This window comes from Gadus chalcogrammus, chromosome 8 (genome assembly GCF_026213295.1).
Source record: "Gadus chalcogrammus isolate NIFS_2021 chromosome 8, NIFS_Gcha_1.0, whole genome shotgun sequence".
Lineage (NCBI taxonomy): Eukaryota > Metazoa > Chordata > Actinopteri > Gadiformes > Gadidae > Gadus > Gadus chalcogrammus.
Window position 1 is genome coordinate 21042976 of NC_079419.1, and position 11521 is coordinate 21054496.

The following is an 11521-nucleotide window of genomic DNA, read 5'->3' on the forward strand; positions in this document are numbered from 1 at the left end:
ACATATAAGCATCGATTCCAATGTTTCCACAACCCAGAGGAGTACCTTGTATCACTCTGTTTACATAGGTTGTGAATCTCCAACTCCCTCCGCGTCAATCCGTAAATTCTACCACCACCTAAAAGGAGGTGCTAGTGAAACCTGTATCTAGTAACGGTTGTAACAGGTTGGTGAGGAGATTCGCTCAGCCCCTAACTACCTTGTATCAGACGCCTATCCCACTTAATTCTCCAACAGCCCCTGCCTCCCCCGCCCTTATCCTCCCACAGACCTCTCCACCTCCTCCCTGTCTCCTGGACTCCAAGAAATCTACCTTACTTGACAACACACACCTCACACACACACACACACACACACACACACACACACACACACACACACACACACACACACACACACACACACACTTTAGACCCTTGCCTCCCCAGCTGCCCCCCTAACTGTTGTGTCCTTAAAACTGTAGCCTACTTGTAAAAAACCAACCCAGTCGCCAAGAAAAAACGTTGACGGTGTACGTTTCCATGAACACTGGATACGTAGCATTTCAACGTAAAATAGCGTGTTATACCTACAGTATACACGCGTGCCGCTGTGGAGGCGGGTTTCGGGGTTTGGGTTTCACGGGTTTCGCGGCAAATTGTGGACACGATTGTTGAGGGGGGGGGGGGAGGTAGACTGTTGTTGACAGGGGAGGGGGGGGGGGGGAGACACGTTTGTTGAGGGGGGAGGGGGACACGTTTGTAGGGGGGGGGGAACACGTTAGTTGAGGGGGGGGAGACACGTTTGTTGAGGGGGGGGGGACACGTTTGTAGGGGGGGGAACACGTTTGTTGAGGGGGGGGGGACACGTTTGTTGAGGGGGGGACACGCTCGACAACGAGAGTTGGTTTTTATTGAACACTCGACAACGAGAGTTGGTTTTTATTGAACGAGACTTCAACACGGAACAGCTGCCAGAAACGATGGTCACGTCACTCTCGGTGACGGTGTCGACAACAATGAACACACGAACAATGAACATGTTAATAGAACAACACACAACCACATAACATCCCGAACCCATTAACCCCACTTAACCCTAACAACAAAACAAGTTAACAAAAGCCCCTTTTGTCAACTGACAACCCCAATTCCCAGAATCCCCCGCAGCACCGGAACACGGCGTCCACACCCGTGGTCGAAAGTTTTCTTCTCCATTCGAAATGAATGGGGGAATAGCACCAACAGGGGGCCATACGTTCTCCTAGCATTTGGTGAAATTGTTACGTAGCCTATATTAATCTTTATTATCTGAATGGGAAATGCAATATTTTAGGACAGATACACCATTAAACGCGTTTCTAATGACATTTCTAGCGAGAAATTGACATTTTCCTTACATAATCTTCAGTCAGTGAATGTGTATGATCTTTATTAATCTTTATTATCTGAATGGGAAATGCAATATTTTAGGACCGATTAAAGGGACTCTTACCTTTGTTGCATTTTTACACTTTTTTTGGATAAGGTTAAATTGGTATTAATAAGGTAATAACACTCTAATATGCAAGACAGACCCACCAGGAGTAAAAACAAACATTTATTTTACTCTCATAATATTTAGTGAAAACTTCAACCAATAAAATTCTTCGGACCGAATGACCTTATTGGCCGACAGACCTGTCTGTTTGCTGCATGGATATATAAGGTTTTCCGTCTGCTTCTTGTGGCGCATTCGGGCCCGCGTCATCAAGGCGCGTCCTCAACTAGAGGGTTTGTTTTGATTCCACGGCAGACAGTAGCGAGTAGCGACCGTAGCGACTGACGATGGCAGACCAAAGTGGTCCACGGCGTACTGAAACTGCACCATTCAGTCCGATTAGGGGACTCATCTCGGACTCAGACTCACAGAGTTACCCTCCTCTGGAGCCTCAGGAATACCTCCAGACTGTTGGCCACCAACTGCACCATTCAGTCCGACAAGGGGACCCGATTCGGCCTCAGAAGCCAAGTGGTCCCGCTCCCCTGGATGATTCTCAGGACCTCCAGACCGTTGGCAACCAACCGCACCACTCAGTCCGATTAGGGGACCCATTTCGGACTCAGATGCGACGTTGTCCCGCTACTCTGGAGCTACTGTAAGACCTCCAGACCGTTGGCACCCAACCGCACCACTCAGTCCGATTACGGGACCCATTTCGGACTCAGACGCGACGTTGTCCCGCTACTCTGGAGCTACAGGAAGACCTCCAGAACGTTGGCACCCAACCGCACCACTCAGTCCGATTACGGGACCCATTTCGGACTCAGACGCGACGTTGTCCCGCTACTCTGGAGCTACAGGAAGACCTCCAGAACGTTGGCACCCAACCGCACCACTCAGTCCGATTACGGGACCCATTTCGGACTCAGACGCGTCTTCTTCGGACTTCTTGTTTACTAGACCCCTGGTAGATATTATGACCCCTGGGAGTCTAAACATAACCCATGGGAGTCTAAACATAACCCATGGGAGTCTAGAACTTTTGTACTGTAGCGACCCTGGGACAGTTAAATAGTTTGTGTGTTATGTGTTACATTATATTTCGTTGTCCGCTATGCCAGTTGTTCTATGTGTATGTATTGTAATGTTCTTCTTGTCAATCAGCGTGGGGGCGAATCATTAGGTCAGCTGGGGGAGGGCCTTGGAAGAACAGGAGGGTGGGGGCCTGCACGCGCGTGAGACCGTGTTGGGGGTTGCCGGGGTAACCGGGGTTTGGTTTGTGTCGGTTTTCTGCCGTTGGTTACAATACGTTGACAGTGTACGTTTCGTGAACACTGGCCAATTATATAATTTTTATTTGGGATGCTTCTAGGACATTTTGGGTGGATTTTGAACGGTATGTGGGCAGCACGTTTTTTGCAGGACCTGGCAACCCTGCGCTGTTGTCTGAGGTGCTGAAATGCTCCGAAACAGATCTGGATCCACCATCCCCCCCCCCCCCCCTAAATAAATACTATGGCAGAATAAAGAATAAATTCATGCATTATCATTAAACTTGAAAATTTGTTTTTAGTAGAGTGGTGGAGGGATGACGTATGTTGGCCAACCCGGAAGTTAGCGTCGCCCTGGGTTCCCTTGACAAAAAGCCAACGGGTTTTTCCATTGGATTTTGGATTATTGCAGAAAAAAATTCATATTTGAAGCACCTCCTCAAAAGCTGAAAATAAAAAAATAAATAAAAAGAAACGTGCTCCAAAGAACGAAATGTAAACCAATGCATTCTGATATATCCTCAAAAGGCAGCTTGGATGTTTTTATTTTCTGCAGTTTAGACTTCTTCTATAACCTATTTTTTAAAGCAAAACACCAAGTTCATTGATTTAACGAGGAAGGGTTAATTGAAACAATTTATTAAATAAATATTTGTGAGAGGTCATTCCTTCTCCTGAGTTTTCTTCCTATTTATGTCTAGTGTACACCCCTACTGTCCAAAAGCATCCCCCCCCCCCCCCTCCCCATATGGATTTGGAGAGTTGTTGCCACGTCCCAGTGGTGGAATATCATATAATATGAAAGAGGGCATTCAATTATACTACAATGATCAATTAGGAGGCCGAAGCCCTAAAGGAAGTGATGCAATAGGTGACTGAATCGAGGAAATTTATGTAAACTGTACCTTGGGGTCTCTTATATATCAAAGGCGATTTCAAAGGACGCATACGCTTCAACCTGTTGCTCCAGCCCTACAGGAAATGACTCAGCAAGTGCTCCATCTCGTTGCACCTCACCCAGCGGCTCGCTTGCAAGATTTTGGCCTGAAGTTCTTCCAAGACCTACACCCGAACAGTCCAACATGCATATCTGAGAATCAGGCCTCTCTTCAATAATGACAAAAAGTTATGAGAGAAATACACATTAACTTTTTGTTATCTCATAAGCGGCGTGGTGCCGGCTCCTTTTGACCTTTTGACCCCAGACTTCAAAGACGTGGCCACAGGCCAGCTGTGTCTACACACATTAAGCCACAAATGTACACCTCCATCCCGCAAAAAATGGGGCCTAGAAACTAACCTCTGTCTTATGTACATTGACTGTACTATTGGAGGTCACGCCCCTTTTCCGGCCTTTTCGAGATAGCTAGGGATGCTAAAATGTTTACACACATTTCCCGGGGCCCCGAGAACGACATATCCAAGATTTGTAGTTCTAGCCCATAGAGAAAAAAAAGTTTTCACAAATGGACTGTCATTTGGACAAGCCCCTCAGAAGTGTGGCCTGCAAGACCTAATGGTTCAGAATGTGGTGGAAAAACAGTTTTTGAGATAGGAAGGTCCTACCGCCCTGAAATTCGAATACCATATTCTAGGGCCTAACTGGGACCCCCGCACCGAAACTTGGCCCGGTCGGACCCCCGAGGGCAGGAAGGGGGGGCCCTTCCTGCCCGAAACTTGGCCCAGTCGACCCCAAGTGCAGGAAGGGGGGGCCCGGACTTTCATAATCTTCGCTCTGTGAATGTAAAGGATGTTTGGTCGGATGTTATGACGAAGAATCATAATGTGAATGGGAATATTCTATAAATGTCTTGATATCATCTTTCGTCTCAACACTTCTGCTGCAGCCGCTTAAAGTCTCACTCCGAGGACCTTAAAATATGAATTATGAAAATATCTTCCCGGTGGAGTAACGGGGCAAACAAGGTGTCCTTTGACATCTACGTTTCGAGGCGATTGCAACAGTGCCACACATGACCATATTTGAATATGTTTCGGGGTAGTAATTAGTAGTCGATTTTGGAGGCCTTTATCAATAATAACGAGCTACAGATTTGCTTCCCGATGGAGATTTTTGACAAATTACATGTTATTTAGCATCTACACGTTAAGCTGAGTCCAATGAGATCAAGCTTGCCCTCTTGCTACACCGAGATCATGTCCTAGACCTAGGTGTACCATGTAAAATACATGTTACCATTTGCTAGAGTGTCATGCTTGGTGTCATTGGACTCAGCTCAACGTGTAGATGCTAAATAACATGTCATTTGTCACAAATTTCTATCGGGAAGCAAATCAATAGCTGCTCATTATTGATTAAGGCCTCCAATTTCGACAGCTAATTACTACCATTAAACATGATCGAATATGCTCATGTGTGGCACCGTTGCAATCGCCTGGAAGCGTAGATGTTGAAGGCACCTTGTTCGCCCTCTTACGCCACCGGGAAGATATTTACATGCTTCTGATTGACTAATGAATTGATTCAGCTATTCCCCCAGAAGTCTGGGGTCAAAAGGTCAAAAGGAGACGGCACCACGGCGCTTATGAGACAAAAGTTAATGTGTATTTCTCTCATAACTTTTTGTCATTATTAAAGAGAGGCCTGATTATCAGATATGCAGGTTGGATGGCTACGGTGTAGGTCTGGGAAGAACTTCAGGCCAAAATCTTGCAAGCGAGCCGCTGGGTGCAGGTGCAACGAGATGGAGCACTTGCTGAGTCATTTCCTGTAGGGCTGGAGCAACAGGTTGAAGCGTATGCGTCCTTTGAAACCGCCTTTGATATATAAGAGACCCCAAGGTACAGTTTACATAAATTTCCTCGACCCAGTCACCTATTCAATCACTTCCTTTAGGGCTTCGGCCTCCTAATTGATCATTGTAGTATAATTGAATACCCTCTTTCATATATATGATACCTCCACCACTGGGACGTGGCAACAATTCTCCAAATCCATATGGGGGGGGGGGGGGGGGGGGTGATGCTTGTGGACAGTAGGGTTGTACACTAGACATAAATAGGAAGCAAACTCAGAGAGAGTGAGAGGAATGACCTCTCACAAATATTTATTTAATAAATTGTTTCAAATAACCCTGCCTCGTTAAATCAATGAGCTTGGTGTTTTGCTTTCAAAAATAGGTTATAGAAGAAGTCTAAACTGCAGGGGTCCGTCGGACCCAGTTTACGACAAAAACAACACAATTGACGGCAGCTCCTTTGCCGCGTGGTTTTTAGAGCCATGTAAGGATTAGAGGGGGCGTTCGATAGCAACCACCATAGCAACCATGACGGACAAGTGACTGGATGCAGCCCCGTTGAAGAATTTATTCTTTATTCTGCCTTAGTATTTATTCATTTATTTAGCAGCGATATGCATTGTGTGTGTGTGTGTGTGTGTGTGTGTGTGTGTGTGTGTGTGTGTGTGTGTGTGTGTGTGTGTGTGTGTGTGTGTGTGTGTGTGTGTGTGTGTGTGTGTGTGTGTATAACACGCTATTTTATGTTGAAATGCGACGTAATCCAGTGTTCACGAAAACGTACACTGTCATCGTATGCTTTTGGCGACTGGGTTGACTCTCAGATATACGTGTTTCTAACAAGATGCTATCATTAAAAGTTACATAAAGTAACGGTTTAATAACACAAACGCAGGAAACACGTGAGCTGCTAGTTTAGCGAATGCAGCGGCCCTAACAACCTGACGTCGTTGAAACATGCGAGCGAGCCGATAAAATATTCCTAATAACTAAAGATCTGACACAATCACTGACTGAAGATTATGCAAGTAAAAAGTATATTTCTCGCTAGAAATGTTATTAGAAACACGTTTAATGGTGAATCGGTCCTAAAATATTGCATTTCCCATTCAGTTAACTTGTTTTGTTGTTAGGATTAAGTGGGGTTAATGGGTTCGGGATGTTATGTGGTTGTGTGTTGTTCTATTAACATGTTAATTGTTCGTGTGTTCATTGTTGTCGACACCGTCACCGAGAGTGACGTGACCATCGTTTCGGGCAGCTGTTCCGTGTTGAAGTCTCGTTCAATAAAAACCAACTCTCATTGTCGAGCGTGTCCCCTGTCCCCCCCCTCAACAAACGTGTCTCCCCCCCCCCCTCAAAAAACGTGTTCCCCCCCCCTACAAACGTGTCCCCCCCCCCCTCAACTAACGTGTTCCCCCCCCCCTACAAACGTGTCCCCCCCCCCACAACAAACGTGTCTTCCCCCCCCCCCCCCTCCCCTGTCAACAACTGTCTACCTCCCCCCCCCCCCTCAACAATCGTGTCCACAATTTGCCGCGAAACCCGTGAAACCCAAACCCCGAAACCCGCCTCCACAGCGGCACGCGTGGATACTGTAGGTATAACACGCTATTTTACGTTGAAATGCTACGTATCCAGTGTTCATGGAAACGTACACCGTCAACGTTTTTTCTTGGCGACTGGGTTGAAAAAAACAAACCTCCACTATGTCCACAGCCATCTCAAAGCATTGAAACAAACCATAAATGAACCAAATGTGTACCGGTAATTGGAAATGTAATCTTAGGGGCCCTGACCCTAAAAAGCTTAAACACGTCCCTGCTCAAACGCGCATAGCGGTGATCAGACCTCTATGGCACATAGCCGCGTTTACATGGCACATCTGATCCGCATAGATTTCTGTGCGGCATAGATCTGTTCCTAAAATGTGTTCCGAATGTAGGCTACTGTATCAGGGCTCCAGAGTGCGCCTAATTTGGGCGCACATGCGCCTAGAATTCGAGGGAGTGCGACCAAATATTTTATTTGGGCAAACCGGTGCAACTGAAAATGTATGTTTTCTAAAAAAACTTTTTTTTTTTTTAAACCGAGCAGTCTATTCATAATATTGTAATGGCCACGGAAGAGGCAGTGAATGAAGTATTGATTAGACAGCGATTTATTAGATACCTAATAAACCGTTGGAACACGCAAGACCGGTAACCATAGCAACGTAAACAAACCCGCAAAGCCCAATCCAGGTCTCTTACTGAAGGCATTTAATGGTCAAAATATTGTTAATAGGCCTACACATTCGAATTATAAATATTCAAACTGATAATATTAATAAACAAACGAACTTCGAATATGGCAGGGCTCCAGAGTGCGCCTAATTTGGGCGCACATGCGCCTAGAATTCGGGGCATGTGCGACTGAACCGGTGCGACTGAAAATGTATGGTATAAATATTTTTTTTCTTTTCTTTTAACAACGATGTGTTTGCCCAAAATTATTATTATTATTTGTCAGCCTGTGGCGGTATTTTTATGTAACAATTCAGACAGGCATGCTTATTGGAGCTTATGCGCTTAGAGCGCTGCAGACGGGAGACCACGCTCTGTAGCGTATACACACCACGTTTCTTCACACAAGCATACAAACAAACAACGAGAGGATAGCCTAAATAAGATATAGCTTGCACGATGAGGAGAACCATTGATTCCTTTTTCTTCAAAAAAAATGCTGCGGTTCCCCTTTCACCTGTCCTCGAGGTTGAAATGACCAGCGAAGACCCCACAACATCGGCATCAGTAGCTACACATGCCTCCGCTCCTAATCCGCATGTAAACCTAGCATCTTCCGTGGACATGATATCTTCAGAGTCAGAGGCAGACCCAGAAAATAATCAAAAATACAAAAAAAAGAAAACCTATGCGTTCAGGAAGGAATGGCTCGGGCTCTTTGCATGGCTCCGCTATGACAAGGATAACAAATCCATGCATTGCATTTATTGCAGGGAGTGCAGCAAAAACATGACTGGGTCTGGCTCGAGTGATTTTGCTGTTTCGTCGTCCACATTCAGGATTGAAACATTAAAAAAGCATAACAAGTCAAAGAAACATATCTTGTGCCGTGACAGGTGTGTCGCTGGCAAGGCAGCTCCTCTCCCCGCAGCTTTTCAGCGGCAGTCGCAAATAAAACAAGTGAGAATTCAGAACTGATGATCAAGTTTAACACTGCCTATAACATCGCAAAGGAAGAGTTACCGTTCACCAAATTTAAATCACTGATCACCTTAATGAAAAAGAACGGTATGGATGTAAACCCGACATACGCCAACGACACTGCCTGTGCTCAGTTCGTCTGAGTGATCGCTGACACATTAAAAAAACAAGCATCCAAACAAATAGCGGAATCCGTCTACATGTCATTCATGATTGATGGAGACACTGATATCTCTACAAAAGAGTGTGAGATAGTCTACTGCCGCATCTTGCGCAATGGGAGACCTGTCAACATCTTAATTGGACACACGGAGGTGGAGCATGCCAATGCAAAAGGTAGGCCTACGTTCCTCAGTAAGCAATAAGTAAGAAATGCATTACATTTATTGAATTTTCTGTTTTAAAGCTTTAGTTTCCCCTGGATTTTTTATTTCCATTAAATCTGTAAATCAAATGGCCATTAACATGTCAGAGAAATAGGTGAAGTTTAAAACTTTGCAATTTCAGTTAATAATGATTTAATAGCTTATTAAGTAGCCAAATATTTTATTTAAAATGAGGACTTTGCAAACAAACATGAACATATTCATGCCTAGTAACGGGGACGCTGGCGAGTCTAACGCCGCTCTGTATGGCTTGTTTTTATTCAGTATTTCCAATATTTCTCACGATTGCATTGAACATTTTGCCGTTTTTTTTGGTCTTTAGTAGTTTAGCTAAGTTTACTTGTTATATATAGTCACTTTTCGCTATTGTCAGTGCGCCTTTTTTCTTTATTTTTACGTGTTTTATACGTGAGGTCGTACGTTGGTGGACGCTGTTGCCTTTTGAACGCTGTTGCTGCTGCTGCTCACCGGAACGTCATTCTGAACATTATTTTTTCGCGATTTTCTTTTTCTTTCTAGTCTTTTAACTTTTTAATCAGTTTTCTTTTGCTTACTTTCAACACCTTCTGTCTGAAACCCTTCTGGACCTCGGATCGGACTACAAAGTCAAGTTAAGTAACTGCGTCAGTTTTCTTGATTTATTTATTTATTTCTGAACGTTAAACGTCTGCGTGTTTTGTTTTGTGTTTTGTGCGTGGAGTCGTGCAGCTGTTGGTGGATGACACCTGCTGGCCGGCTAGACTGCTGTTAACCCCCGGCGCCGTCCAACTGGCTTCCCCGTCTCCAGCGTAGCTACAACCGGCTTGCTCCACTCCTCTGCCTCCGCCGTGCTCGCTCTGTGGCTTCACCATAATCGCCTGGATCTACCGCTGGCTTCTTCCGACTTCACAACCTGTGGATTTTAACCTGTTCCTCTGGATTGCGCTATGTTTGACTCTCACGTAACGAGCGCATCTCTGCCGCTCCGTTACTCGGTAACGGAGATGTTACGTCTACGGATCTTCTCAAGGACCCAACCACCTCAGCTTGCATCCCACCAGGACATTCTCAAACGACCAAAATACATCCACCGAGGCTCTGGACGGAATTTTCAGTACACTCACACCAGCAACAAAAACATCCGCTCCTTCTGGTCCACTGGGCCCCGCCCCCCTCCTCGCACAGCCCGTACGGTCAGTCCCGTCAATCACAGTGTACTGTTCCCTCTGCTCAAAGCAACCTGCTACACTCCACTCACCTGTCTGAAACTCTGTCTGCTGAACACCAGATCCCTCAGTAATAAGGCCCTTTTGATAAATGACTTTATTGTTGACCAGAGCCTAGACATTCTCTGCCTCACTGAGACCTGGCAACAACCAAATGACTTCTCCCATCTAAATGAAGCTGTCCCACCAGGTTTTTCTTTTATTAGTAAACCCCGGGTTAATGGGAGGGGGGGTGGCCTCGCTCTCCTCCATCGTGATAACATCAAAGTCACCACTGTCACAGTCCCCCTTCATTCCTCCTTTGAATGTCTAGCTGTAAAACTCTCAGGCCCCAAACCCACTATCATTGTCACCATTTACAGACCGCCAAAACCCTCCGCCGTTTTCCTCAATGAATTCTCATCACTACTTACATCTGTATGTGCAATGTCCCCCACTGTTATCCTCCTTGGTGATTTCAACATCCACATTGACAACCCATCCTGTACTTTTGCTAATGACTTCACATCACTTCTGGACTGTCTTGGCATCACACAACATGTCAACCTCCCAACCCATAACAAAGGTCACATTCTGGATTTAATCTGCTGCACTGACATCACTCCCACTAACCTTGATGTCATTGATTTCCCCATCTCCGACCACAAAGCTGTACTTTTTGACATTCATACCCAACTACACAAAACCAAGGAACAACGGACCATCTCCTTCAGAAACATCAAACTTATCAACACCACAGACCTCTCCACCATGATCAGCTCCTACCCCAACCCTCCCCCAGCTTCCTCCCTGACTGACCTGGTGACTCACTACAATAACTGCCTCTCCTCCTCCCTCACCACCCTGGCCCCCCTGAAAACCCGTTCAGTCTCATTCACCCACACTGCTCCCTGGTTCACTCCTCATCTGCGCCAGCTCAAAGCCACTGGTCGTCGACTGGAGCGACTCTACAAAAAGACTCAACTCACTGTACACCGCCAAATGTATTCGGACCACCTCCATCACTACAAGAATGCCCTCACTACTGCCAAAACCTCATACTACTCCAACCTCATCAACACTGGTACAGGCAACAGCAGAGTCCTCTTCTCAACAGTCAGCCACTTACTTCAGCCTCCTAAATCTCTCCCTCCAGACATTTCCACCACCCAATGCACTGCGTTCCTTGACTTCTTCAGCTCTAAAATCAACACCATTCACCAACAACTGGCCTCATCTCGCACCCCCTCTGATGAC